We start from the raw sequence: 5,991 nt of genomic DNA, 5'->3' as shown, positions 1-5,991 counted from the left end.
CAGCTGGTTCAATATTTTTATAACTTCAGTTTGATGCCACCATCACTAAGGTGTATATCTGTAACACACACTATTTGGATTAGGAAGTAAAATGGAACATACCCAAAGCAAGTAGATTACAATACATTTTAGTAGTTAAAGGGGAACTACATTGCAATGGTCTATACAATACTGTGAATGTTCTGCTAAACAGTACATAAAAGCTGGCTTGCTATAATTTTTTTTGCTAATGTATGCTCAGAAGGACTAATAATAGGCCTTATGAGTCACAAGCTTTCATTAAGCAAGCCACCAGAGTTTAAAAAACATAACAGTTGAGATCTAGTCTGTTTGAAGTGAAGAAGTAAATTAATATGTTTTAAGTAATAGTGACTCTTTTAAAAACACTATAATCATATGCTTCTAAATATTTAAGATTCTTTGTTCTATGCAAAGCCATCATGTTAATTACTGGATTAGCCAGAATATCTTTCAAGACCAAATTTGAACCCATCTTCTCGGTTTTGAAACACATTTGGAATGCTTGATTCCCTCACGATAGTCCCAAGGGGAAATGTGTTACTTTCACTCGTGTCTGGTTACTGGGGAAGGCCCACTTCAGGCCCAGGCTTTGGTTTGCAGGGAAAGCTGCCTTTTACTTTACTTATCCCGCTGGCTTGATTCGGGTGCAATTAAATCAAAATGATTTGTTCAAGATCACTAAGGGATTCAGTGACTCAACTGGGGTAAGAAAGCTGGATTGGGAAAACTGAAAATACTAGTTCCCATCGTGGAACAATTTCTCAGTACCATTTAAGTAAATTAGAGGGGCAACCTATTGTATTTCAGAGTCATCTGCACAAACTGCTGCATTGTATAGACTAAATTTACATCAGTACGGAAATGCAAAAGGAAAACTGAATGAAAAAGATGAACGCTTTCATGTGACAGATATCTTAACAGACATACCAGATTAAAAAACCCAGAAAAATTTAAATCAAATTTTGTCTGCCAAAGATTTCTGAATTTGTAGGTATCCCTTTTAGAGGAAAAATGTGTCTTTCTTGCTTGTCTTCAGACATGTATGAGTCAACCTTTAAAAACTGTATTTTGTAGCCTTTTAGGTGTTCAAAGTTCTTTTTGTCTTCTTTTGTTCTGTTGTTGTTTAATCTTTTTTTTCCTGTTTTTTTAATGACCTAAAGACATGTCGGTAATATCATGTTGGTATGATACTACTGCTTTTATCAGTAAGATTAGATGATTGCAAAAGACTTCACTGCTGCATGCATTGGTTACTGATAAGAGTAAGGAGTTGTCATTATCTGTGACAACAGAAAGCAATGACATATGCACATTGGCTCATAATTTGCATCAGAAAATTTGGTGGTAAAGGAATAGTGAAATTTAGTATTTTCTAATGTATTTTCAAGGGTAGAACATAATGCTGCAGCAAGGACAGACTCCTGCAATTTCTTTCTATCCTCTTCCTCCTTCCAAACTTGACCTCACTTCTCCAGGCCTTTCATTCCCTCCAACATCAATTTTTCAACAGTGTTTTGTCTTCATAGACTCTTCATTTCAGCCTCAGTCTCCTGACTTAGCCAGTGCTGGCTTTCTCCTTGGCTTGCTGCCTGAGTCCCCTGCTGAACTCAGGATGTGGTTCTGCCAATCTAATTGTGGGCTGCTACTGAAAGGGGTAGTCCGTCCCGTTCCTCCTACTGTCTGTCCTGGTCTCCCTTGTGAGCTGAGTCAGGGAACTAAACTTGTATAGTTCCTTTTCTTTCAGTTCAGCTCTCTGAATCAGGTCATTATGGGGTAAAATGAGCACCAATGCTAAAAATCACAGCCAGGGTTGGAAGGGACGGTGGAATAGGGAGAGGAGGGACCACCTCTTTTCAGCAGCACTTGATAATTAATGTTTCATCATTAAACTGAATTTCTGGCTCCAAACTGCTCACCCTGCCTCCCTTTTGCTTCATTTTCCCCCTTTAGCCCCTCTTCCTAATGGCTTCCCATTTGTCCCTGCCCTTTCTGCTCCAGTCCCAGAGATATCCATGAACTAATGCCAGCTATCTTGCCTAGTTCCCTTTTTTTTCTGTGTCAGACCTGTACTTCACTGATGTCTTGTAGGCAGACTTTGACCTGTGGTCCCTCACTCAATTGCTGTTTACGAAGTATTAGCTCAAGAGGATAGAAAATGCTTCACCAATTAAGACAGATTCCTCATTTTTATAAACTCTTCTCAAACCAGCTTTAATTAAGAAGCTTTTTTACTTGTCCATGAAAAAAATCTGAAACTGAACTCTGACATGTTATAAAATGGATAAACCCCCTGATAGTTATGAAATTCCTACAAATTGAGCTTTCCTCACTTTGAACCCTTTGTATTAAAAATAAGGTGTGAAATATTTTTCAACAATAGTTAAGAGTCTCTTGTTCCTACTGTAAACAAATGCTGAATATCTGTGCAAAGACCTCTGTGTAATGCAAGTCAACTCCCATTGACTTCACAGGAGTTATCGTGCTATATATGAGAGCAGAATCCTGTCTCTGTGAATAAAGGAGTTTTTTCCAGAGTGAGGGGGTTCTACACAATGAATGCATTTTTACCAGCCCTTTCTGATTCATTGGCAAACTCCCAAACACAAGAACTGTTTCTGTAGTCTTTCTACTCTCACAATGACAGACATTTTCTTTTTCATTTGTAGTGGGAAGTCTTTTGTATGTATTTTTCTCATGAAAACGTGTGTCTTGGTATTTTGTACAGTGAAATAGAAAATATTTTTCAGTCACAATATGTTTGAAGTTGTTCCTTCCTGAATTTATTGTGTATCTTCTAATTCCAGTCTAAACTTAGCTGAAGATAAAGAAGCAGATTTGAGCCTGATGTGTACGTCTCCTGCAATTCAAAAGCTGCTTTGAAACGAGACTGGGCAGGCCCCTCTGGAAGTTCCAGCAGCCCCAGGGTTGGCACATCCAAGATGTGCCAAAGTTGTGTCATGCTGTGGTCCACCCTTGACCCAAACTAGAAAACAATCTACTTTTCAGGAATTCTGCAATGGACCAAAGTGAAATTCCCTTTAGCAACACACACACAAAAAAAAAAAAAAAAAAAAAAAAAAACCAAACCAAAAAACCTTGTGCTGAAGAACTGCCCTCTACAGAGTTTCCATATTGTTAACAATTACAATCTTGCCTCCTATCATATTTTATTTTTTCCCCAGAGTTCTACATGACAATTTTTAAAAAGAACTTAGCAGGTATGTTTAGGCAACATTTTTAAAGTTTGGAATTTTTTGTGTTATATGATTTACAGTTTTATCATCATCATACCTTGTTTTCAAGGTGGTTTTCTTCCTGTCGTGCTCTGGAAAATAAGTATTACTAATGACACCAAAGATCAGATAAAGCTGCCTCTCCAGAGAAACAAGAAATTGTTAACTGAGGAGCACTCTTAGTGCTAAATGGTCTGTGAGATAAGCCTACACTTGACAATGTTCAGACACCCATGTTCAGAACCACCAGTACCATTCCCTCATTTCTCTCTGTGGAACCAGCTCAAGTGTTCCAGTAACCACCTGACACACACAACTGGATTTCTTCCAAACCTGAGTTAAAACCTGTCTTTAAAATGTATATCTAATCTCATGTTTAAAACCCAGGCAAATGTATACCCACTATCTCTGCTGATATAAACTATTTAAATGTTTAATTGCCCTCACAGTCGAGAAATTAGGTTTGTCTTGCTTCAGTTTCCAGCAAATGGATAGCATTGCCTTTGTCAGCCAGGTTGAAAAGGTCATACTATTGAGATCTCTTTCCTATATTTAAGTACCTTTTCAAAGTAATCCAGTCTTTTCTCCGTTTTTTTTTTTTTTTTTTTTCTTTCAGAAGCTAAATAAGCTGAAATGTGGAAGCTTCATAGTCTATGTTAGCTTGTTTTCTGCTCCCTGGATAATTTTTCAGTATTCTTTGAACTATCACTAATATTTCCCTGCTATTGTAAATATCAGAAGTGGCTGCAGGTGTTTTTGTACAATTTCTTCACCAATGTGTGCAGATGTCTGCTTTCTAGAAGACAGGTTTTTATGCCCATTAGATTGCATGAGTTCTTTTCCAGTTGCTGTGATGTAGCAAACTCATGCATTAGATTGCATGAGTTCTTTTCCAGTTGCTGTGATGTAGCACTGCCAGGGCTGTGCTGGTCCCTGTGCCAGGCCAGGGCCCTGCGCACCCGGTCCCCCGCTCGGGGGCTGCTGTCCAGACCTGGACGGATCAGGCTGTCCTCATTCAGCACTTTGTGTTCACTGGAGGATGGAGAGACCCTTCCATTGTTTTACCTGGGATCAGTGTATATCTCATGGGTTTGTATGTCCATGAGTCAGGATATTGACCCTCCTCCATCTTGGAACTATTTTGATTTTCAGTGCGGGTGAGAATCCACTCTTTTATCCAAGTCAGTCTGGGCTGCAGGAGACTGCTGATTTTAAAAATGAGCATAATAGTTAGTAGAGTAAAACTGAGCCTCTGAAACTCACTGGAGCAGAGTACAAAAAGATTTCTGTGTTTTAGGATGTGCAGACCGAAGAGTTTCAGTGATGCCGGATAGTACTAGTTCTTCTAATACTTTAGTTTACAATTTATATAATTAAAAAAATATTAATATATTTAGCTGTTGATATTTCACTGCATAATGTCGGGCCTGGTTGTTCCTTAGAGACAATCTGATTTTTTAATCTAGATTAATTTCCACAATTCTTTGCATCTAGTAAACTTTAATGTTATCGAATCCATATGGTGCCCAGTCCAAAAAAATTGATATAGGTACATTTGCTGACATGTCATTCCCTAATAGGGTAGGGAATTAATTCAAATACCTATTTGAATAAACTGGGAAAAATAATTCAGCAAAAGCAGATGTTAGAATTGAATGACAGTCAGTCTTTTGCTTGGTGACATTTAGAAGAAGAATAAAAATGGAGATGGCTTATTTCTGGCCTGAAATGGAATCTATTAGCTGAGCAGTGTGACATGGAGTAATTAGTGAGTGATATGTTATTTTCTGTTGTTATTCTACACTAAATAGATTTAGTTGATGTACTGTAACAGTAGAGACTACTGGAATCAGACGTTCAAGAGGCAAATAGGTTTATTCTATTTTATACTTTATATTTACTGCTTTCTGGCAATATTGCAGTCATTGTAATGATTTAAACTAACCATGCTGATAAATATGTAATTCCTCCTAAGACATCTCTTAAACTGTGTCTCTTACATTTTTAAGATGTTGTCTGGTGTAGCTTTTTCACTTGGGTTTGGTTTCTTACTATTTTTCCTGGCACACCTGAGTTTTGCGAAGTCCCCAGTTAATGCCATTATTGGCACCGGCTGAGACCTCTGTGCGGGAGAACACACCGGACCTGACCCCCAGGGCTGGGGGTGCGCGGGGGCTGCCGCTGCTCCGCTTCGTATTGGGGAAAGAGGATTCCAGCTCTTGATCCGTGCCAGGGAGTAAATGGAGGCTGCTCCTGTGCTGCCAGCCGGGAGATGGGAAACGGGGCTGCGTGCTGTGTTACACGGACCTTCAGGATCGTGCAGCAAGGCAGCTTTTGAGCCCTTATGCTCCAGGAGTCACCTTTCCAACCTACCCTTCTGTAGCATCTTGACACATTCGTGTTCTGTCACCCCGTGTTTCAGGGTGGTGCAGGATCACGGGGAGTGCCGAGATGCGGGTTACACTTGCGAGCCTTTCCGTCCCCTGGCACTTCTCTAAGATGGTTGTGCATCAGGATCCGCCCCGCCGCGCAACAACCCCGGCGCTTCCCCCGGCCGGGCACATGGCGGGGTCAGGGGTGCCCGGAGCCGGGCCGGGAGGCGCCCGGTGGGGTCGGGGAGCGGCGGCCGGGGCCGCGCGGGCCCCGCGCTCTGCCCGCGCTCGGCGCTGTCCGCTCCGCCAGGCCGGGCCGCGCTGCCCCGCAGCAGGCCGCCGCTGGCCGGCAGGGGGCGCGCGCG

Source organism: Vidua macroura, chromosome 10 (genome assembly GCF_024509145.1).
Source record: "Vidua macroura isolate BioBank_ID:100142 chromosome 10, ASM2450914v1, whole genome shotgun sequence".
Lineage (NCBI taxonomy): Eukaryota > Metazoa > Chordata > Aves > Passeriformes > Viduidae > Vidua > Vidua macroura.
This window is presented reverse-complemented; position numbering follows the sequence as displayed.